The sequence below is a fragment of the Nothoprocta perdicaria genome, unplaced genomic scaffold, assembly GCF_003342845.1.
Source record: "Nothoprocta perdicaria isolate Ctin4 unplaced genomic scaffold, notPer1 scaffold_168, whole genome shotgun sequence".
Lineage (NCBI taxonomy): Eukaryota > Metazoa > Chordata > Aves > Tinamiformes > Tinamidae > Nothoprocta > Nothoprocta perdicaria.
In genome coordinates this window covers 1,280,273-1,305,714 of record NW_020454849.1, presented here as the reverse complement: position 1 = coordinate 1,305,714, position 25,442 = coordinate 1,280,273, and the positions used below count along the sequence as shown (strand labels likewise).

At 39.4% G+C, this 25,442-nt stretch overlaps 1 protein-coding gene across 4 annotated transcripts in view; it reads right to left on the bottom strand.

Annotated features, from left to right (window-relative positions):
• The window catches only part of APBA1 (amyloid beta precursor protein binding family A member 1), a 48,407-nt gene extending 39,628 nt beyond the window's left edge, over window positions 1–8,779 (bottom strand). For all 4 annotated transcript variants that reach the window (XM_026035835.1, XM_026035836.1, XM_026035837.1 and 1 more), the window contains exon 1: window positions 8,741–8,779. The gene's annotated coding sequence lies outside the window, so the exon portion shown is untranslated. The remainder of the gene's footprint in view (window positions 1–8,740) is intronic.
• Window positions 8,780–25,442: the final 16,663 nt, after the last annotated feature.

The window sequence follows — 25,442 nt, the reverse complement described above, 5'->3', positions numbered from 1 at the left end:
CTTTTACGAAAACCAAACTAAAGTGTGGAGAGGAAAGCCCAGCCAATTATTCTGCTAGATTAATTGGCTTCTTTCAGCTGAGAGAAGCAGGTTACACAGCACTCTTTCTAGAAGTCTTGTTTCAAAGCAAAAAAATAAAAAATAAAAAATAAAAAAGGTTATGGTAATAGATATATAGGTATATGCAGGCTTAAGAGAGCCTCTGGGACAACCAAGCAACATTTTTTTTGCTTCTTAAACGCATCTGCAGCAATTCTAGCTGCTTTAAAGAGAAATCAGCACCACCTCTTGATCTGAGAGCCTCCTGCTTCCTAACCAAACACAAGAGCATTGAAACAGACTAGCAAAAACACACAGAAAAAAGTGCTGAAACTGCTGCAATTTTTCAGTTAGATTGTGCATCATGTGCTCAGCAAAAAGGATGTGTTCAGGTGCTCAAGAACTTAGAGACAGGAGGTCTTCCTTTCCACCTTCAGGGGAAGCTGCCCATACTCCAGACAGCATGCAAAGAACAGACCTTTGACTCATTTTATTTCAAAAACACTAAAGAATCACACCTGAATTAAGGTGGAATTAAGTTTTTGCCAATATAACAGGAGATACTATTAAAATTTAAATAAGATGTAGAAAACACCACCAACCAAACCTACACAATTCATTGTCAAAAACAAGAGCCCCTTTCTCAATTTCTGTTTCAATTTCAAACATCTGTACTTTGCTTTCCTGGAAAGGTTTGAAGGGGATGCATTCACGGTGCAGAGATGCTATTAAGATCAGGCAGGATGCAGAGGACAGGGAGCTGTGTTAAGTATAGAACTCCAGAGTACTCAATCATGTTAATGATATAGCACTCTGCCACCTCATACCTTATCTAATCAGTGTATCTTTACCTCTCCACCCTTCAAACCAAATGAATTAACACTTTCCAGCTGCCACATCTGAAGCTCTCTTCAAGGGCTCGACATGGGCCTGCATTACACTAYTGAGAAGCATATTTTAAATATTAGGTGGTTTCCCTCCTTCCTTAGGGACGGTGTCAGAGCCAAACCCATTTCCATCCACAGCAATAAGATACTTAAGCAAGAGAATGTCAGAGCTGCAGGCTTTCAAACCCTCATTAAGAAAAGCTGAAGGAATATACTGAAGCCTTCCAAACCACTTACAAAGCAGCCCATTAACAAAAAGACCTTATTTATCAGCATAATCACAGCTAAAAACAAAAAAGCAATTTACCAATAARCAGAAAATAATCCTACTGATTTCAGGCTTAAATACTCCCAAATACTGCTCAATGTTGCTAGAGAAATATCTATATATCCTTTATTCCCAGGGAAAAAAAACCACACACACACACACAGAACAAAACAACAGATGCAAAGGAGGARGAAGCAGAAAAAGATAGATGCAGGTTACAGGAGATTAAATTTAACTTTATTCTCCCTCCTACACACAGAGTTGTCTTTTCTCTTGTGTTTTCTGTTACCATTCTGGTCTTCAATGCGATTTTTACAGCTATTTACACATCCAGCCATCAATTTCTAAAAGCATGTACAGATTCTTCTAATTCTTTCCTTTCAAGGCCTAGCTGCTGAGTCAGTCCACATAAAAAAAGAAAAAAAAAAAACCACAAGAAAAAATAATGTGCAAAATGGCAGACAGCTCATTAAGTTCCTGAAGGCTGAAAACTGGTATACCTCACCTTGATCTTGCTCACAGCTTTGCCAGAGGGAGCCGCAGGGGCTGCTCCGCTCTCCCGCTTGGAGCTGGGATGCAGGGCTTTGCTAATCGCAGGGAATACAGTCYGGGGCCTCCCAAACGCCCCTTGGAGCCGCAGCTCCCTCACAAGTCCCTGGCAAAGGGCTGGCCGGGAGGTGGAGGGATGCCTCTTTGCAGCCACAGGATCACACACTTTAAAATAATAATAGTAAGGAAGAATATGCTAACCACGTTAAACGGGTCACACACAGGCAGCCAGACCAAGAAAACTAAAAGCAGATGCATGCTGCCAAAAATGTAAAGCATTCCGTGCACTTGCCAGGTTCTACTGCCTAAGAAAATGATCTTGCAAGAAAACAATGATACATGAACGAGTTCAGAAAGAAACAAAAAGGAGAGGAGTCACTCAGATGTTTCTTTCACATCCTTATGCAACATTTGCATCTAAAACTGCAATGTAAACCAATCACCAATAACACAAACATAGACAATAGCAAAAAAGACTTCAGTGCAACAACATTTAGACATGCAGTCATACAGGAAACAGAACAAAAATAACAGATTTCCTAAACACACACAAGGAGGCAGGCCTTTTTTAATACTATTTTCTTCTCTTTTTCACATATCAATACTTAATTATGAGAATACACTCAACTGAAAATATTTCTATTATGTATTCCTACTCTTAGCAATTTTTTTTACATTATTAGCACATTAAAGTAGCGCACATACAGCAAAGAAATGCAGCAACTAAAATGGTTAATTACGAAGTAACACACATTTTCACATGGGTAAATTTACTGGAAGAATGTTCAATCCTGAAATATGTTAATATATAAAATCATTACAATATCTAAGTAYTCATCTACCAACCTTTTTACCCTTTTTGCCTGTTAACAATTTCAGGGCCARTATCTCTTTTCGGTTATATACAGAAACTGTTTTCAAGACCATGTACTTTGAAAACATGCATGATGCTTCTCTGCAAACTCAAAGTCCTTATAATTTTCTTTTATTATGCTCTGAAAACAGAAAATAAGATGCCTTTTAATTGTTGCATGAAATCTAGATAAAACAGATAAATCCTGGAGTGTGGTAAATTTAGAGTCATTTTCCTTTATCTTAATCATTTTCAAGGATCATGCTTCCCACAATACACTAAGGCTTTCTCTTTCGATATCTAAGCTTAAATGTGGTATTTACACTGTAAACCTCTACTCTCTAGYGACATTTGAATCAAATTAAAAGGCATGCTGCTCTCTTGTCTGTTCTRCTCCATGCAAGTGAATTGTTCTGATCTCTCTTCAAATATTTAGCCTTTGCAATTTATGCACATGCTAATTGCATTTTTCTTCCTCTGCAGTACATGCAGCACCATCTTGGAGGATTTTCAAGTTCAGGATGAAAAATAATGAGGGTTTGATCTCKCTTGGAAGCGTTATTTTAAAATGAAAGTAGGGTGTCACTGATAAATTGTTAGATTTTATATGAAAGTGGTTATTACACATATATATAAAATGTTTTTATATATAACAAATATATATTATAAAAATATACATACATGTATATGGAAGTGGTTAAAGTACTATGACCAACTATGTGTTTTTTCTTCAGCGGTGCAGCCCACAGGCTCCAGGCTTGGTAGCCTGCAGGCTACAGGATTAACTCAAGATTATCGCCTTAGTGCAGAACTTGGCGGTGTCAACCACATGACCGGCCACTGCTGGGCAACAAAACACACAGCCTCGCCAGACCATTTAAGCTCTTGGCTGTGCAAATGTTTTAGAGAACCACCGTGACCAGGACGCCTGACCTCCCTAAAGGCACAAATCATTATGAGCCCCCAGGTTCTCGTGCTTGCCTGAACCACTGCATAAACCACCTGGAGCTCAGATACACAAAAGTTCTGCAATTAAATCACTGCAAGCTAAAGGAATTCATTTTGAAAACAGAGTTCAGAAAGGCACACAAGCTTTTTCATTACAGCACTTCACGAATCACAGTCTATCCTGGGAAAATATAAAATTCTCTTTAGATCTATGAAGATCTTCAGGCTCCATGAAAGTGTCTGAATTTCTCACTTGAAACTGATTAGCCACAGACTCCAGAAGACAAAAAAATGGTGAAAAGGAAATAGAAAAGAAAAAAGACACACACATACAAAAAGGTCTCAGGCTTGCAAGAGTGAAGAGAGCATTATTTACATTGGTAACAGCCAGTTTGCCAAACTGGGATTCTACATTTACACTGTAGTTCAACTCCGAGCATTTTTGCAAGGTGTCTCCTGATGGTGCCCACATTCTGCACTTCATGTTGCAATGCAACATTGCAGAGCACAAAACAGATTTCTTTCAAATGAAACTAAGCTGTACAAAAGGAGGCTCCATGAAGGCTATGGAGTCATTCAGTCTGCCCACAGGTGCTCACACAGTGCAGACAGAGTGTGAGATGCAACCCCTGAAATGTGGGAAGATGTGGAAGATCAGAAGAAAGAAGGAAAATTAGAACAGACCAGGGAAAAGGATGAAACATTTGGACAATTAGTATATCCTGGTATGTTTGTATACCCTAATTGTGTTTAYAAATTTTAGGAATCAGGAAAAAAAGCTGACTGGAGGGGACTCCCGGATATCACCCATTCCAAACTGYGGCTTGAAAGCGAAACTGATGCCCACACTTGACCAGGTCATCCGCGGTTTCATCAGCCAAGCCCCAAAACCCAGGACAAACGGGATCCTCCAAGGCCTCTTTGGGCAACCTGTTCTGGTTTGCACTACCCTTATGGTAAAGAATTTTTTTCCTGAGTCTATGAAAATGCCCATTATTGTGATAAATCTTGATTAATGCTGTGGTTGAAATGCCAAAATTTACTAYAGACATTAGGAACAAATCCCTTGCATAATCATGCAATATATCTGTTTAAATGAGCAAATGTAAGCTTGGGAAAAAAAAATGCCCAAGGGATCAGAAACTGGACATGCAAAGAGGTGAAATGGGGACAGTGATGACAAAGGAAGAGAGGGGACATTCAACAGAAAGGTAGATTAATATGGCAAAAATTGTGTCATAATAATGCCTTCTGCAATTATCCCTCATTCAATAGCTATCCCTCACTCAAATAGTTACAAGTAATCTAGCTGAACATCTGGCATATAGAATTTAAAACCCTGCCAATGGTATATTTTTATTTAAGTGTTTCATAACACTGCATATTTGTGTTTGAATTCTTTGCCCATGAAAAACAAAATTAGAAGTAATATTTAATGATACTTGTCTATTACTAAATCCAAAGGAATATTATTTTCTTTGCATATATTAGAATTCTTCACTCTTCAAAAACTGTTTTCCTAAACTCATTAAGAATCGTAAGAAGAGTCCTAAGAAAAATACAGATCTTCAGGGAACAGAGGGCACATGAGCGTGTAACTTCTCTGAAGTTCATTTGGACATGCCTTTGGACATGCCATTTTTCACTTCCAAATACCTCATACTTTTTTTTTTTTTTTTTTTTTTTTATTATTCGGCATTCGAGATCATCTAGAGACTCGAGCTAACATGTGTACTGCGGCACTCAAAAATGTAAACAACAGCCTAATTCTATTAAAAACAATCTTCTGAATGCATCCAGTGTTGCTTTAGATTGGAATTGATTAGTGAAATTCTACTGCTTCATCGTTTCTTTGCRTGCATTCAGTGATTTCTAACCAAGACGGCAACGCCCTGTTGCCACATTCAAAGAGGCTATTAACAGATCCAACTTCTATAGGGCTATGCCAGTCTAATACCTGATTTATTGTTGGCAAGGTACTTTCAATATTTACTTTAATAACAGATCAACTTTCCGAGCTGAAGCCTCTTACACMGTCTTTGCTGCAAGGTGGGCACCAGTGATTCCCTGGGCAGGAAGGGACCATTAAACCACCCAGTCTGAACACCCACGAAGGAGACGTTCACTGCAGCTCCACAGCAACGTGGTTACTCTGTGCCTTGCTTGTTCTCAGCCCTGCACACTGGCTTGTCACAGAATCACAGCCATCTAGCCACTGGAATTTATTATTATTATTTTTTGCAATAATTTTTTTAATAATTTTTTTGCAATAATTCAGCAAGAAAGATTGTTGAATGATGTTTGTGAGCCTGTAAGGAGACATGGAATGATGTATTAATCCATGTTCAGATGAGAAGTCAACATGGCATTTGTTTACCACTGATTATATTCTTGCTTACCAAGAATTCATACTATAAGTACAGACATTTCATATGTAATTTATTTGTAAAATATTATCAAAACAGAAACTAAACTACTAAGTTTAGCTATACTTTAGCTATATCATTTGCATATTCTCCAAAGTAACTGCTGTAACAAAGAAATGTTCCATACAAGACTATTAGAAAACAAACTGACTTATTTTAATTACTCAGCTATCGAGAAGCCCAGAACAAACTTTTGCTCACGCATCCATGTACCAATCCCCTCACACACCTCTGTGTTAAGAGAGAAGTCACAGTTTGGAAATGAACAATGGGTCCAACCACAGTAATCCAAATACATACCTTAAAAAAAAAACATCAGATCGGTCTGGAAGGGGAAATGAACAAACTGAAAGACAACAAAATACTGATCAAACCACTCGACATCAGAAGGCTGTTAGTAAGAAGCATGAGAACAGCCTCAGCACTTACGGGTCTGAGAGTAAAAATAAAGCAAATTAGGTCATATCCTGACTCCTTAAAAACAGTACCAAAACAGAGGGACAGGGGAGGATCTGACTTTTTCCTGTTACCACTCCAGCTGGGATTTCTTGGATAACGAGGCAGGAGAGGGCTAATCCCCACACAAGCAGGGCTCAAACCTCGGCCAGGGAGGGCCATCGCTCGGTGCCCGCTGGCCTGACCGAGCTGGTCTGAYGGAGCCTGCAGCGTGCGGCGCGCTCCTCCCCAGGGCTGCTTACAAAAAGCCCCAGGGCAAAAACAGGCTCTTCTCRCACAGCCCAGATTAGACTGTCAATAGGCTTTTGGACCCCATTTCTTGCTGCCAACATCTTTAAGGGATAAACAGCAAGCATCTAAACCAGGCAATCTGAGAGCAAGCACAAAATTCCACTTAAGAGTTTTGTGGCTGTGCAAAGTCACTGAGGAGCAGACACATTAGCTGATGATTAGGCTGATGATTCTCTTGAGGCRACCCTGTGCAGTCGTAATTGGAAACATGAAAAAGCTAGAATGAAGGTCAGCAATAGCAAACTACACAAACTCTGGCCTCAATTCTTCCATCAAGCAGAGAAATAGCAGCAAAACAAGGTCCCCAGATCCGCACAGYGTCCCAAAAATGAGAACAAACCTATTGTTTTGCTTCATGCAGACAAGACGACACATGCTGTGCAAATACCTGTGCTGGCAAACTGGAGAGCAAGCCCAAAATAGATACAAAKTACAGGAAAAAAACTAATAGCAAAATCAGGAAAGGAGATCTGTAATGACAGAAAAATTCTATGTTATGAAAAGGAACACAATGGTGTAGAAAAATCCTTTCCTTCCCKAAGTTTCACAGGAAATATGAATAATGTTTATATTCTGATATTTAATTCCACATGGCTTGAGAATAACAGCACCAACCATAACTTAGGTAACCAAACGCGCTGGGAAACTGAAGTAGAGACTTACTTTGTAGCCTATGGTAGTAGGAACATGTGTACAAACATCTTAATGAGCTCATCCAGCAAACCCCAGGAATACAAACACACACCAAAAAAATCAGCAAACCAATCAGTGCAATTCAAGGCACAACAAAGCAGAGTCATCTGTTAAGTCAAGATCAATGTGTATTGCAAATAACTAAATCAGAGAAAACGTTAAAGAAAAATAATGAAGAGAACTTCGGTTGAGACCACACACAGCCAGAACTTAAGTAATAACCAAAGACAACAGCCCAAGGAATAAGAATAAAAGTYTCTTAGGCTTCAAGACACCATAAGCACAGCTTTGCCACAGCTCTAATGGAATAAGAATCATAGATGTCAGGCTCAATACTATCACAACTCATGTTTTTCACATCTCAGAACTATTCCTAAATTTTAGAAAAATCAGCTGCAGCTCTGTTGAACACAGCATTCAAAATTAAACATTTTGCTATCTGTTCTGCTGTGCTAAAATTAACATGAACTTTTTAAAAGAAGAGTATATCATTTCCTTTCCAAGAAGGCTACATACATGTCAATAGAAAAAAAAAATAAAGAAGAAAGAAGTTAACAGTATAAAGTTCACTAGCACTTTTGGGTACCTTCTGCTCTAAAACTCGGCTCTTAAATGCAGAGTCTGACACCTGTGTAGAAACTCTTCTGAAGGAAACACATCAACTACCCCTCCCAACTTCAACAGCCCATGTAAATTCAGGCAGATGTTGCCCCACTATGAGCAATGTTCTATGTTTTGAAATAATATTTGTTTTCCTTTTTTCGTATTTTGAGGAACTAAATAAAAAAAAAAAAAAGCACGGGAATAAAGGCATATAAATTGCTTCTTAAAAAATATTATACATTTTTAGTACAAAGGACTGTCAGAACCTTCCCTCTATGTTTTATCAATATAGGGACAGATATCTTGTGTTTGAACCTGCTTAGTATGCATCATCCTCAGCAACAGAATTCAACCGTGTTCTAAGCAGTAGCCCTCATTAGAYTGAAGAAAAGTAGATACTTCTGTTAACAAATGCTGATCTTAAAGTTTCACGGACAAAACCCTCTGCTTCTTTACTACCACATCCAGATTCCACACRGCTCTGAATTACAGCTCAGGCAGAACACTGTGCACAGAGGAGCTTCACATCCCTGCAGCTTCCAAGGCGGAGCCAGTAGGATGCCCTGTCCCTGTGACACTGCAGTAGGGAATCCCTGCTCTGAAGCATCTCCTCTCCTTCACCGGTCGAGTAAGGAGAGCGAGCCCTACCAAAGGATTAAATCCCCCCATGAGAGGGCTGTGTTCAGCACATCCTCCGGGAGACGCAGTCGTGCAGGCAGAGACTCACCATGCCAGGGGCTGGAAGGATTTCTCCACGACGAGCTCTCCTGTCCTTGCACTCCAAGCTCCGTTCACCTTGGCTGTCTCCTCTCCGCCCCTGCCGGCAGCGGCAGCCAGAGCTGATGCTCCCTGCTCCCTGATGCTGCTCTTGGCAACAGGGGCTGCTCCCGCAACAACCGCCTCTCTGCCAGTCCATTCGCTATTCAGTGGCAGTGCTTCCGTACAGCATTGCCTTGCTTTTTTTTTAATAGAGAATTTATCTAGATTTTTGATACAGCTGAAGACAAATATCTTCATCTTCTAACTCTCATTACCTTGCAGGGCTGATCTTTAGCTAATGATGACTCACAGCTGCCACAGAAAGCAGCAAGCAGCGCTGCCTTAGTGGAATGCCAAAAAGAAGTCAAAAGATCAATAAAGAAAGACATAAAGCTGATGTACAAACCTGATGAGCTATTCAACGTCTCAATTAAACCGATTAACACATTACGGGATTTTTGTTTTAACAATAATTTTTTTTACCAATCAAGTAGAAGTTTGTTTAACAAAGGTCAACATGTTTGTTAAGAATTACTTTTATGCAAAACATTGTTGTGTTTTGAATGTCTTTTATGCATTAATGTTGTAAAGAACCTGTGATGCAATATGGAAATCACTGGTACATATTTATATATCAGGAACAAACTATTAGTCTGTTTCATTAAAATCCACACAGAGGCATTTAAATCAATGTGAGTTATTTGGTTTACCAAAATTAAGTCAGTATACAGGACTTTCAGAAATAAATATTAGCCAACTTAAAAGAGAAAATCATCTGCTGCTTCAGAACCATTTCTAAGCAGTTTATGTTTCCGTATTAAGCAGCAAGAAGTTATTAGTCCATGGCAATACATTATTTCAGGAAAAAAAATCTAAGAAGCTCCATTTGATAAAATAGTTCCTAGGCCATTCTGGATTTATGTTAGCAATAAGTTGAGAGATCTCTGCATATGATCGTGTCTGAAACACATCAATGCTGAGACATGCCTTAGATCTCTCCAGTTCAAACCAGCAGAGCAACAACAAAACTGCAACGAGCATGAGGTTAACTTAAAGAGCAGAGACTCAGGACATAAAGATAGAGGAGCCCTGGCACAGGCTGCCCAGGGAGGCTGTGGAGTCTCCTTCTCTGGAGATCTTCCCAACCYGCCTGGATGCCGCCCTGTGCCMCRTGCTCTGKRTGTCCCTGCTGGAGCAGGGGGYTGGACTGGATGAGCTCTAGAGGTGCCTTCCAACCTCAACCACTCTGTGATTCTGCCATTTTCCCCTGTAGTTCTGAAACACAGCTGAAGAGCAGAGACATTTTAAATGGCATCTGTGAGACCATCACTACCCAAGGCTCTTTCTGAAAAGTGGTCTGGGAAGCTTACATAGCATGTGATTTGAGGAAAGTACAGGTTTCCAAACAAACCTGGAACATTCTGTCCTGTAATGCTAAAAGGCTATTTCCTTCAGAAAGTTTAACTTTGTCCTCCCACTCTTCGAGTCCTCCACCCCATGCTTCCTAGTCACAGGACACTAACGTCATTGCCACGTATGGCCGTAATAGAGATAAAAATTCCATTTCCAGGGAATCGCTATAGTTGCTAGGGACACAGGTGGCTCCTCTCCAATTCCCCGTCAGGTGTGAAGGCCCACGCAGCGGCGGATGCACTTGGCTGCACACGCATGGTCAGCAGCAGGGCTGTCATCCTCCCAGCTGGGACATCCGGGTCAAGGGAAAGGGATGCAGAAAACACAGAGATGGAGCTGCAGCTCCAAGTACTAGCTCAGCAACAGCAAAAATACTGCAATTTTTGAGAGAACTAATGAGAAAAATCCTCTCAAATCAAATTACTGTAACTTTGTCTTAGAGATAGAATCAAGGAAGCAATAGGGTCACAGAAGAAACAAAGACATCCAGATGTTTCAACACACACCATAGACACCCATGAATTCCAAAAATATAAAACAATGTGAGATGTTCTGCAGCATGGCCTGTTCAGCACCACAAAAACTCCTCGTGATAACTCACTGGAACAGTAGCACAGAAGGTGACAACCAGAGCAAAGAAGAAAGAGTAAGGCAGTTATATCATCTATCAGGTGCAAAGCATTTATTCTGAAATTCAAGAAAAGCTTAATGATCACCTGAACTGAATTTAAAATAAAGTGAAAACTGAAATCCCCAACAAAAACATGGGAAAGAAGTCAAAGCGAATTGCGTATTATACAATTCTAAGGCCAAGCTGACTTTTTTTTTTTCCTTAATCAGCCATGTCAGCTGCCCAAAAATCAGAGTATGAGGCTACAATAGAAGATTTCTTAAACCCAGGCACTCAATGAAAAACCAAGCAAGACACAGTTACTGGGGAAAGATAAGGATATTTGTTGTTTTAGGAAGTTAAAAGGTTACTAGGAAAGTGACTAATTTATGTTTTGTTCTGACTGAAGGGGAAGTAGTGTTGGAAATCGAGATGTGAGAGATAACTGGGCTGAAGTAATCACACGCAGTGAAGCTCAGTATCCCAAGAACAGCAGAATTGCGAGTAGGACTCGATAAGGGCAACAGACTTGGGGTCCAACAAAAGAAAACAAGTAATTACAAGAAGCTTAGAAAAGCCCGGTTTTCTCCAATAAGCCCACAAAACCACAAGCCAGTCTCCACCTGTGACCAATATTTATGGGAACTTGTTCTACTGCTTGTTCTATGTAATATTTTGATCATGTCTGTCATAAGACAGAGATGCTCTGTGAACACATCTGGCTGTTAGAAATCCTTGGTTTTTATCTAATCATTTCCAGACAACAGGCAAGGCACATTAAATCTATCCTTTGGTTTTCTCACATGTAACAAGCAAGACACCAAGATTAATCAGACTTCTAGACTAAGGTGAAAACCTACCAGTGCGTATTTCTAGTGAATTCTACAAACAAAAAGCACAATTTGTATCAACTATTCCCAAAAYGACACAGCACTGGCAACACGAAATAGAGTGAGAAAGAGGAAAGGAGATTTCTTTGAAATAAAACTTCCATATGCAACGAAAATAGGTAAACTGCACTTCCTTCATTGGTTTTGTTTTAGCAGTAGGGAAACACACACAGCTTAAATCAGGGCTATTCTACTTAACCATTCAGTTTATAAACCCAGAAACTGTGTCTCCCTGAATCAAACCTTCTGAAGATAAGCACCTGGGAGAATTTACACGAAACGTGCACTTGGTACATAAGCACATGCAACAGCAGTAATTAAATCAAACGTCTTTCAAGCACGTTATATGTCACGTGAATCTTTTCACTGAAGGTTAATTCAGGCATACTGCTGCTAATGGAGAATAAAATATCTATAGAGACTGTGAATTTAACTATAAAACATATCACCAAATTCTGGTGCACCTTTTTACAGAAACATGATAAGAATAGCATTATTATTTTTTGTTTAAATCTGACTTATACTTGAAATCAATATTTATCAATAAGCAAATGCTTAATGAAGCAATGTCACAGTGAGTTGAGTTACCTTCCCATATGTCCTCCAAGTGATTTATACAGCTGGCAGCAAGCTGAAGTGGTAAAATTTTCTGTTTGAAATTGATGGCGTATTCACTACAAAAAATCAGAATTCCTCCATTTATACAGTTCAGGGCTGCTTCAACAGCCTTATTTGCTGTCACCTCACTGAAGCAAATGGGCAATGAGGATGAGATCAGACAGAGTCTTTGTAAATGCCTTTGAACAGCAGGGATGGCACCTGCAAAGGCCGAGTGCGGCTGCTCCACTGCTCCACAGGGCAGAACCCCATTCCTTTCGGAGGGCACACAGGCCAAGGTGCCCCCTGATCCTCCTAATCCAGGCATGCGTCCTGCATAATCCTGAGGCTGCTTTGCAAGGAAAACTGCCTTAGGCTTCAGTAGGATCTCCAAGTGTGGCTATGACTATAGGCTTTGACATCTATTTCAGAATACTTTAAGTATCAGTGTGCCTTTCATAAAGAAGACAGCTTGAAAAAATCACGGAAAAAGGCACAATTATTTTCCTGTAACTGCTCAGCACAATGGAGTGGGGTCACACGGTATAAAAATCTTCCAGACACAAGTGTTTCATTAACAACAGCTACTCATGATCCATTTAAAAAGGACTATATAGATCCCAAGGCAAAGGATTTTAAAATCTATCATGTCACAGGCTCACTGGCCTCAAAATAATGTCCAAATTCAAATTTATTGAGTTTGATCAGGAATTAATGTCACTTGCCTTAAGCAACTTATTTTCTAATTCCCATGGAAAGTGGCAGAGGGAAGGTCCAGAGAGTTTGTTCCAGGAAAAAGGAACACATATCAGTTCCCATCCAGCTTTTCCACTATGTAATCCCAAAGGACTAGACTCAAGTGGAACCGTATCAGGCAGCATAAAACAAAAATTTGTACTAAATTAATTTCCTGAGGTATAGATTTCTATTTCATAAATTCTATGCACTGTGAATAGTCCAGCCTATTTGAGGTGTGAACAGAAATCTGCCATCCCAATGTCTGTGCTCTCAGCAAACAGCCCCAGAGCTGAATGTACATGGAGGTATCCAGAAAGACTCATACTTTAATCTATTAAAGAGGGTCCAAAGTTACAGGTGTACCAGCAAGCTAATTAAGCAGAGCTCACAAAATGACTGACCATATACTGTATCATTCTTTAAGAAAGTTTTTTTTAAAACAAAAACATGTTAATAAGTTGTGCTGAGGATTTGAACTGAACTCGCCTACCTCATTTGCACCCGTAAGTGCTGCAGACACAATCCACTGGCTGCCCTGGGACTAGGGTTGTCTCCAGCTGCACGCACATTCCCCTCAGCAGCAGGGCTGAAAGCAAGGGTGGCATTTCTGAAACACCTTTGTCTCCCTGTAGAGATAGCCCTCTGTGACACAGCGCAGTCGACACGGAGTATATGAAAGAAACAAAGATGTGTGCCATCCATACCAGGAGAGAAGTGGCCCAGAAATCATTGGAATGACCCCTTAAAGAGCTGGAAAGGAGAAAAGAATGTCATGGTAAAGTAGGTGATGGAAAGGGGAAGGGAAGCACTTGTGCTACTTTGGGCACTGACTGCTGAGGGCACAAGAGTATCAAAAGGAACACGAGCAGCTGCAGTAGGATAGACGGGCTAAAGACAATGAGATCAAACAGCTAAAGGCTGAAGGGGAGAAGAAATGCATTTCAGTTATTAGAGCAGCAGTTTGAAACCATCCTAATGCAAGTCCCTTGACCCCCAACTACCCAGCAAATTAAAAAGTTATTACTAACGCCATTCTGAGGATTGGGACATACAGGGAAATTGTATACGAAGACAATAGGGAAGTAGTAGCAGCAGGATTGCAAGGCAGAAACCCTTGGACCTTGGTCTGTACCACTCCCTGGTCAGGGTCCGAGATGCGGAAGCCAAAGGCAAAATTCTCAGGACAACCTGACGAGACTGAAAACGAGTACTTGTGGCCACCTCTCAGGAGGCGATGGGACATTCTTACGGCTTGAGGAATCAAATGGATTCTGGGAACCGAGAGTCCTCTTAAACAATTAAGGCAAGGCTTCATAGAATCATAGAATCATAGAATGCCGAAGGTTGGAAGGGACCTCAGAGGTCATCGAGTCCAACCCCCCTGCTCACGCAGGGTCACCTAGAGCACGTGGCACAGGGCTGCATCCAAGTGGGTTTTAAAGATCTCCAAAGAAGGAGACTCCACAACCTCTCTGGGCAGCCTGTTCCAGTGCTTTGTCACCCWCACARTGAAGAAAYGCTTCCTTAAGTTCCTGYGGAACTTCCGATGCTTCAGTTTGAAGCCATTTCCTCTAGTCCTATCCCTGCCCACCAYTGAAAAGAGGCCGCCCCCCTCCTCCTCACTGCCTCCCTTGAGGTRTTTATASACRCTGATCAGGTCCCCCCTCAGCCTYCTCTTCTCCAGGCTGAACAGRCCCAGCTCYCTCAGCCTTTGACTGAGCTTGGTTACCTTGTGAGTAGCTTGGTTACCTTGTGAGTAGCCTCTTGGGATGGAGGAACAGACCCGTTGGAAAGAGGAGATTTACTAATGATTAAGGTTAGAGGAGTGTCCAGGTTATCAGAAGTTAGGCTAAAGGTTGCCTGCATTCACAGGCAATGAGGGACACCCCCATGAGGACYCCAGTGGATCTGCTCAATTTGAAATCCATTATTAAATGTTTGTCCAGTATTGTAAAAACTTGTCTTCAAAGMCTAAAAGAAAGGAATTTTCCCAGAATGGTTAASGTTGKAAGGGACCTCTAGAGATCATCTAGTCCAACCCCACTGCTCCAGTAGGGAGCACATGGCACAGGGYGGCATCCAGGCAGGTTTGGAAGACCTCCAGAGGAGGTTTAGGGCCTGACAGCACAATAACCAGACCTGCAGGTCCCCTCCATACACTTAACAACTTGAACAGACCTCTAATGGCACCTGGTCATCGACGGAGGAGTCATGGGCTGGACTGATCTACCACCCACACTTGAATATTCTGGGTTGGACAAGAAAGAGCATCATCCRCCAAGGCCAGGTCCACAGAAACACACCAGATGGGAAACTGAACACCCTAGATGGAGTCTCCGTGGTTCCCTGCAGCCCCTCGGAATGACTTGTGCAGACACAGCATGGAGAGCCCCYGACCCACACTATGTGGGCAGTCCACGGGTAGCACCAGGAAAACTGCAGAACAGGCAGAGGGAGCAGATAAGTGCTGGCCAGCAGAAAAGAAACCCTCCATCTGCTTCCGCTCCCGAAAAGGCAGATAACTCTTCATCCCCTCAGGAAGTCACGACATGGATTAAAAGTAAAATTTTGCAGACTGATATATGGGCATGTATAATCTGTATAACAAAATGCCTACAAAGAGCCCAAAAATAAAGAAAACTAGATTTGAAATTTCTAATTGACAAGGGRCAGAAATCAATGTCCTTGAAACAAATCAAGCATTTGGGAATTTCAGAAATTTAAAAAATAAGTGGAGTCACAGGTGATACAGAGAAGTGCCCTTTGGCAAAACCTCACTCTCCAACGGAGACACTGGAGAAAACATATCCCTGATTTTTCAGTAATTTGATTGATCCTCATGTGATTTCCTTAGAAACCACAAACCACAGGACTGGAGCCTCACTCACATGGAAGCTCTTAAGAGTTAGAAGGATGTGCTGATCACTCACCAGCCCTCTACACCCTCTCTATCCCTTGTTTCCAAATGTTTTTTTTTTTTTTTTCTGGACATGCCTCCTATTGTGACATATTCCAGAAGCGACCATCAGACCCACAAGACCTGTGCTCTTGCAGTCCATTTAATTCAAGAGTCATCTAGCCAAGTATGAATCCTGCAGTCCACTGCCTCTAGCTCTGCATTAGGCAAAGACATACAGATTAGCAGAAACAAATTCTGAATTTCTCTGGCTAATTTTAAATATACTTCAACAATGAGATTCACAGAGATGAAAGCTGGGAAGATGCTTTAATGACATGGTTTTAATCTGAAACTTTTAAAATTAAACAGTTCAAACACGTCAAAGTTTTTTGTTTTCTCCTCCTTCGCTCTATCTTCATAAATAATCTGAGGATTATTTTTCCAAACGCAAGAGTTGCTTACTGTTCCAATGTTCAATATATTTGTACAATGCGTAATATTATTTTCATATTGATGGCAACAAAAGTCTTAAGATGCTTGAATTTTAAATTTCAGGTAAACTTATTAAACAAAAAAAAAAAGAGGAAAAACGATTGAATTTGCAAAAGTTAGTAAAATGTGAAAATAAACCAGATCTAGAATAACTGGATAATTAAGATAAAGATTTAATTTAGATAAATAAAACATCTTACTGCATTGATTTCTTCATTTATTTCAAAATACACCTGAAACACTTCAGCCTTGATTTTCTCAAGATTACTTTTGAGAATTAGGGTTCAGTTTTAAATGCTATAAACACATCCTCATGGCCTGAGAAGGCAACTGATGTACTTCTTCTGTAYGGCTCCTTTTTCTCCAAGCAAAAAGAAAACTGTTACATAGGTTCAATGAGAGGTTCATGCAACTCCAAATTGGCTCTCATTGTAATTTCAGGAAACACGAACAGAATTCCAGCTGCAAAATCACAGAATTACACAATTCTGTGACAGAGATAAACAAATTCAGAAATAAAAAACAATGAATTAATTCAAGTTCCTGAAATATTAGCCCAAAAAAACCGAGCAGGTAGAGAAATGGGAAGAGGTATCAAAATAATCCTCGAGAACTGAGGATTCCATGACAATTCCATGACAATTCCATGACATGGAATTCCTCTCAGAGCGGAATTTCAATTTTCCTCCAAGCAAAACCTGGGCAAAGCTGGATCCTAGGAAAACAAGAACGTGGGAAGCAGGAAGAAAAAAAGCTACTTATTCTGAAGGGTGATGGTGGTAAAGGGGTAGATTGGCACAAGCAAAAAATTGGAAATAGTGACTTCGTGCTGCAGCAGCTTTCAGAGGGGAATTCTGGGAGAAGTAGCAAAGAGGTTTCAATCCCAGCTCTTTCTAAGCAAAACACCAACATTTTATGTAAGGGATTATCTGAGRCATCAGCGACTGAAACCAAACTGCTCTGCTGTGGTATTTCTCTCCTTGTTCCAGAGAGGTGACTCTGCACTTCATGAACCGATGTGCAGAAACCATGCGACTGCAATGCTGCGAGGCTGAGAAAGCATCACAATACACTTCTATTGCTCTTGGACCTTTTTCTCTTAGGAATGCACTGTTGGAAACAGGACAGGCGGACTTTCAGAATGTCATTCATACAGAGTGATTCTTGTGGTYTTGGGTGTTTTTTAAATTCAGTTATGATAGATTTTGCAAAAAGGCTACAGTGCTGTTGTAAGCTGTGTACAACTGTGCAATTAWCTAATCAACATTTTCTCCATGTGCACATCACAAGTTGGCTTTTCGGGTGTTGTATCTCATAGCATAACAGACGTGGCACTGCCACAGATACGACAGTCTTCACTTGGGAAATATTACCTTGTTTAAATTCTGTCAGTTCACACACACTTTTGATTAGCAGTTAAGGTACTGGAGAAAAAAAGAAAAAAAAAAAAAAAGGAATAAACACTGAATGACTCAATCTGCCCCCTAAATTTCTCTAGAGGGGCGTCTGGCTCTTGAGGAGACTAGGGCTGGTACATAATGGTTTCTTTGTGCATCACCTTGCTCATTTTCCTTTTCCTCTCCATTTCCTTTGCCCATTCCCTCCTCCCTTAGTCATTTCTGCACCCAGGCAGTTCCCYGCTGCCAAAGCCTGCTGGTTTTGCCCTCTACACCAAGGACACAGTGATTCACACATAACACTAGTGAAGTCATAGATTCATTAACATTATAAACCTACTTATCAAGTACAGCATATCTRCTACCCATACTTAATAATTTTTCATCACTCAGCAACTTCTGTTTAGAACCCAGTTTCAAAGATCTCAGGTCATATTCACCATTTTTGAATAACGGTTTGTGTTTTTGATGTAAAAGAAATTGACAGTCATTGATCAACTGATCATGACATTTCAGACCACAGTACAGAATCACAAGAGTTGTTTAAATCTCTTCTTGATAAACATCAAACCAACTGGAAAAATACCAGACAACCAGAGCCACATGTTGAGAAGGGACAGGAATAGGCCACWGTTTAACGGTGGCCACAGTGGCAGTTCAAGGAAAGCAGGTCTCCCCTTCCGGGCACGCAGGTAGGTCTCCGTGCTCRTGTTCTGGGCACTTGCAGAGCTGGCCTGGTCACCTTCACGCTGTCTTATGCCTCAGCATAGGGGACAACCTTGCACACAGGCTGTGCCGAGCTCAGCAGCGTCTCTGCCAACCCCTGCCCACTTGGCATCGTTTCCCTGGATAAATCCATGCGGACTTATCTGTTCCCTGCTACCAGCCTGTCCCTCATGGAGTCCCAAAATGTGCTCCGAAGAGATTCATTCTGTGTTTTTTCCCACAGAATAAAGCGAGACTAATGAGCCTGTAGTTGCTAGACAGTACTTACGCCTTTCCCCTCCGCCCAAAGATGGATGCAATATTCGCCTTTCTATAGGCATGAGAAAGCTCCCAGAATTTCCATGACCTTTCAAAGATGACAGATAGTGGTTTTGCAAGTCCTGCCATCCAGAATACAAGCAAYATAGATGACTTCTGCATTGTCACTAACCACCCAGTACCAGAAAAGAGATGTGAAAATGGTATCTCAACAAGAGTAACAGTTCAATTCCAGGAGTAATTCACGCTAAACATTTCAAATCAAACTAAATATCTATTTTATTATTGTCTTGTTTCTGTAGTAAGAAACTGATCTCCATTTTGAAATATTTTCAAAAATGTAACTACATTATCTGAAAACTTTAGAAACTTTATGCCACATTAGACAGCAAGATATCCCCCAGGTACAATTTAGATCAAAAGTCAAAATACAGAAAATCCAAGATAAGTAGTTTATCTTGTCTATTAATTCATACTAAGGCTCTCCGCAATACTACAGAGACAGGCACAGAATAAGAATCTCAGCAGAGCAGATTTGTAGATTTATTTACAAAATAGTAGGAAAATAATGCAGTTCATATGCTCTTTCTGCAAATGCGACTTTCATTTATGTTCTCTCAGACACACTGTTCTATTTGTGACAGGAACCAAATTATACCTCCATGCTCAATTACTTAAGAGATCTGACAGTGTTTTGCACCATATCAATCTCTTCCAAAATTCTTCATTTCCTCTAGGAATTATCTCAGACATTTTCTCTAGTGCAGTATCATTCTGGAAGCACTAAGGTAGAGCAAAGGAGGTCTCTAAATCAAAGTGTGGTGATAAACTCATAAGAGGAAAAAAACCATAACTAGACTCATTAGCAACTGTGTATTTTCCAATACACAGGAGTTTCCAGAAGCAAACATTTTCTCTCTCTTCTGTCTGGTTAACTGTATTTTACACTGTTAGAATTAAAAATATATTCATTAGTAATAAATTGCAGCCTTCTTGCTGTTAAAAGCAGTCATAAAATCAAAACCACATGAGAAGGAGAGAAGGAAAGAATAAACCAAGTATTAAAATCTGCATTTAATTTCTTCATTTTTAAACAAATATCAGAGATCTTCAGCTCTCATATATATCTGAAAGCTCAGAAGAAAAGGCAGTGGAAGAAAAATCAAAATGTCCATATCCAAGTGGTATCTGATTTTGGAGTTAAAATTTTTCTTACAAAATCTTGAAAAGATAACATTAGAATTTTCTTTTGTAGTTTATCTATCCAAGTAATCAGAGATGTAGAGCAGAAAATGTGATGTACCTTTAGAAACTAATAATTATGCAGAAATTGTGCTAACTTTTTACTCTAGCATGGATAACAATTCTGGTAAGAAATGCAATAGCTATATCATACTATCCAGAATAACTGAGATCCATTTTATCTGGACAGTATGTAAAAGATCCAGACAAAAAAAAMCCCAAAAAACTAAAGTTTAAATCAAATCCCCTTCCTGACACATTTTAATTCGTAGTGCTCAAGCTATTACATTGATTCTGACACTTAAGGTTCTGCTCCACAGAACTGAGAAGGTAATTTACTATAAATCAGCCATTTGTATAGAAAAACCTATATCCAAATACATCATAAAAAAGTTTTGTCACTGGATCTCCTTCAGCAAGAGGAGAGGACAGTGATTACTCCCATTATCCAAGTTAAACTGTGATCAGGTGCTCGTGTGCCAAATTTGCTAAACTCTGGCTCCATCACCTCCGAACACAGAGCAAGAGTACTGTGAAAACAAGCAGTCCAGACAGCCTGCTGCCATCATTTGTACCAGCGAACAAGAAAGAAACGGAAAGGCTTTAAGGTTAATGTATCTGGAGCTGACCCAGGTCTAAACCAGTGGAGCAGAAACCAGGATATGGCTCCGTTTTGCTCTGCAAGCCCTTGGGCAGTAAAAGGCATGTGGGAACAGACAAGGAGCCAATTACACAAGAGAAGACATTCCACTTGCTGYTATAATCTTAAAAGTTCCAGGAGATTCTACAAAAAGATCCAAACATCACACTACTGAAAAGCTTCACTCCTTCCCAGCATACAGAATCCACTTAATCACCCATCCTTTCTTTCATACACTATTCTCCTGTTTGGATTACTTACAGACTATTCTATATTTTTTCTTCTACATATTGCTATCTGTCTGTTGAACTTGGCTTGGTTCTAGCAACATATTCAAATCACCAAATTGTAAACCAAACAAAACAGTAATTAAGAGCTTTCAGAAGGTCCTCCACATCACCTGAATAAATATATCCTCATTGTTAAAGGCAGACAGGTTGAAATTCATAGCTAGCTCTTGATTTAGAACATTCTTTTGATCCCATCTACTTTCACTGTATAAATCTGATACAGCTGGTAGTTGTATTAATACATCTTTCCAGAATCCAGATCGATCAGCTTGCGTGTGTATTTTACATTACACGGTCCAATACATCTTCTGCCAAATATCAACAGCAAATTCACTGATTTCCAGAAAGAATAGAATCAAAACTGTCTATGTGAGGAAGAGGCAGAATACCAAAGCAATTTTGCCACCTGAATGCTACTGAAAGATTCAGAAAATTATACTAATGGAAAACAGTTTACTGAACATGTTTTTTTCTGTCTCATAGATTTTTTTTCAGGTGGATTTTTTTCCCCTCAGCTATAGGCAAGTAGGCAGAAAAAATAAGAGTTACATTTTCTTTTGAGTTTATTAACTGTAAAAACATATTTTCTGCACCTTAGGTTGTAGTTTCAAAAAAATGCAAGACTAGGATCCAAAACTAAATAACCATAATCACAGATGGCTACAGGTCACATCTTACTCTTAGCAACTACACTGCAAATATTCAGTTTTTAAAGCTCATCAATCAACTGAGTAATTCTGAATTTAGAAAGGGGTAAATATGAAAATAGTACAGTATACAGTTTACCATATGAATGCACAAAGAGTCAATTTAAACAGATTGTGCTTGAACAGGGCAGCAGAAAAAAGAAATGCAGAAACTTTGTAAGCAAAATTGCTTCCAAACAGAAAATGGGAATATCCTCAAAGAAGCCCACAAAGCCTCAGTGTCACTTCAGTTAAGGTCACAAGTAAGGCTTATGATGGTAGCAAACAAAAGTCATGGATTAAACACTAAGGGTCAGCCCCMATTTGATCCTAAATCAGTGCATCTCCACAAAATCCTGCATAGTCTTGAGTCACTGGTATGATTATATTACCTGATATAATGTGATGACTTACATGAAGTGTCCTTAAAATCAAAAACATTTTATTTTCAATTAATCTCAGAGTTTTCYATTTCATATATTTCAAGCAAATAAGAAAAGCCCCCTGTAAGTAGTTATTTTACAATTAACAGCACACTGTATGGCAACTGCAGATAACACAACTTTACTAAATTGACTAGGACTTGAACAATTTTCCTAAAAATAGACGAGCGAACGCTACAAAGTCGAAGAATCTATCAGCTTCTCTCTCCTTTTCTATTTTCGACCGAGGTGKTTTTCTGCAATTTTGCAAATTTCCAATGATTTGTAATCATGGAATCATTGTGAAGAATATCAATTTAAGAAATATTTAGCTAAATCTAGAAATAATGCTGTTGATGATATCTTTCACTAATTTCCACCTCAGYGATGTAGGATGTCAGTTTCTGAAAGCACAGTTTCAGCTGCTATTCAGAACTTCCCTAACACTGTAATGTCTAATCACTGCTCTGAAAATGCTGATGCCTTCAACTCTGTGGGGCATTCCTAGGGGTTTTTCTAGAGCAAGCAGTTAGTGAAAATGTAAACAGAAGCACATCACATAATCAGTATCAAAATAATCTAAGTGTTACTTTAAATAAAGGAGGTAATCCCTTACATCAAAAGAGGATTATCAATTCATTACTTCCATCCTCACTGCATCAAGATTAAAGCAGCAATGTCACCTTAATTTTTTGTTGCTCTACACAGAAAGAAGCACTGCATTGTAGCACTTTTCACATGATAAACAATGGAGTAAATTTTTGCACAAGTTTCAGTGAACTAGGCTAAAAGTCCTGGAAGCCTGTAAACTGCCTTAAGAACAAGAAAGAATAAGAAAGAACAAGAACATGAACAAGTTATTTAATTTCATACTTTCTAATTATGTAAACACTGGCATTGTTAATCTAAGTTTCATATATTCCTAGAAGTTGCACTTGAGCCACCCTTCCATTCCACACAATAAAACTAAAAATGCACTTCCCTCCATTGTCTCAAAGACATAWAAAGTGTTCAATCAGTATGAACAAAAATCAACAATGTATTATTCTGTCAAACTTCTTTTTTGGTTAAACAGTTTTCTAGCAGACTTTTCWGGTCAAAAATCATAATTCATGCACTAAAAGCAGCTATTTCTATCTTGTTTTATACATGGAGATCTTAATATCATACACRTTGAACTTCATGTGCTTTAGCTTGGAAATTTCCATTATGTTCACAACAAAATTCAGGCTGCAGAAACTACAGTGTGTTTTAAACTCCAAGTGAGTACCACAATGCAGAAAAGGTAGAGCAATCACGAAGTAAAGCTGAAAGATGCATCATTGCTACAGCAGATAACAACTGTGTTTCTGTAAAGTGAAGGTGTCTRCTTCAAAAACCATCACTGCAACAGTCCTTGATCACCTCACTGCAGAGCACAAACCCTGCATATGCCTAAGAAGTTGGAGCTACCTTCTCCAATTTATGCAAATCACTCCAGTGCTTGCAAGAAAGAAGAAAACTGCTGCATCAGCTCTAAAGATCTGTAGGTCTGGTAAATTAACAGACTTTACTGTCTTAAAATGGAGAAAAAAACAATTCCAATAGATGCTGCTTTACTGTAGATTGCATATTTTTCATCTCCGACTCAAAAAACATTACCTTCCTTAGTGAAAAAAGTTGAGGGAGGATGGAAGTCAGAAATACTATTTAAAATTTGCTAGATTGTAAATATCTACAAGCTCTGAAGCCATGACAGTAGTCCGAAGCATTCGCAAGCGGTTGTGATTGAAGTCTCATCATCCAGCAGAGCTGGACACCTCGTTACTGTTCTTTGATTCTGGGAATCTAAGGGCTGTGGCTGCTCAACAAGCAGCATCTCCTGTTTCACGTGTTGATTCTGTTAAGGTGATGGGTAAAGAGTATAAGTGCGAGTACACTGTTAAGAGCACTATAAACCTCTTAATGATAAAAGACACAGCCATGGTATCAATGGAATTCAAAAATAACATTACTCAGCTTTATATATTACTGAAAAGCAGTTGCCAGAGTGCCACTTCTAAAGAGCAGCAAGTGAAGTCGGAAACGCTCAAAGCACTTGGCAGCCATACGCAGCCAGAATTATTCCATATTTTCAGTGAAAATAAGCTGACATATGAATGCATGACACCTTCTTACAAGTCAGCATTGCCAGCCAAAGAGATTTCCAGTAGAAACAGTACTGTCCCTGCAAGGAAAATGCTCTAACAGTCAAAGAGCACAGGGCCTGCAAAACTCTTCAGTCACCTACACTGACTCTCTTGAGCCCTACAAGTCATCTCCAAAAACAAACTAATAAATCAATTAATTCAGCATGACTATCATAATTTCTGCTCAATTTCAGTATGATGTTTTCAACACCTTTATCTTTAGGCCATCCTCCCTTGTTTTAAAGCTTTTGAAACCTAACTCATTTTCACTCTGTACATTACTTCATTGAGGGCACTTGCACCCTGTTACAATGCCTCTCTATAATCCTTTTTTTTTTTTTTTAAATCCAACTTGTATTAATCTAACTACTCACTGATCCCTACAACRTATTGTTTTTTTTTCTTCCTACAGATTTTATTTTTTATACTATTTAAAGAAAGCCAAGCAGTACAAATGAGACCATGTTTGCAGTCCCAATAAGAAATACTCCTTGGTACAGGAGACTGCTGATAGAAGCATCCCACTAACCTTGAAAGGAATAAAAATATCACTACAGAACCGCTTTTATGTAATCACACTATAGTAATCTGTTAGACTTCTAGATTTAACAATAAGTTGTGATATTTTGTGAGAATCATACTGGTGTTCATTCCTGAAGTTTATTATGGTTTATTCAAATCACCCTAAACATCAGACCATTGAAACAACCAGGGAACATTCCTTCAAGGACAAAATGAAAATAATTTATCACAAAAGAAAAAAAAAAAACTGGAAAAAATCCTGGGAAAAAAAAAAAGAAAAAAAAAAAACAGAATGAAGGAAAGTGAATCTGATTACAGCAGTTTTAGAGATGAAATGACCCTAATGCCTAAAACAAAGCCAGGTCAAAATCCTTCAGAAAGAGATTACTGAAGCTGTGAATTCCTCCCTGCATTATTTTTGAAGTCCTATGTGCCACCGAGTATTCAACTCTACATGGTGTATCTTCTCCCTGGGAGAAAATTTCACAGTTTAATTGACCCCAGTCTTACAATACATTTCCAATGTTTCATTTTCCCTTCTGTATCCCATCCTCTCATTCATCATGAAGTCCTCCTTGTTCACAGTTTTGTTTCCCACTATTTCTATTGGGGCACTAACTTTTCAGTTAGGAAGAAAAAAATCTTTCCCTTTTGTAACAAATTTGAAATAACAATACAAT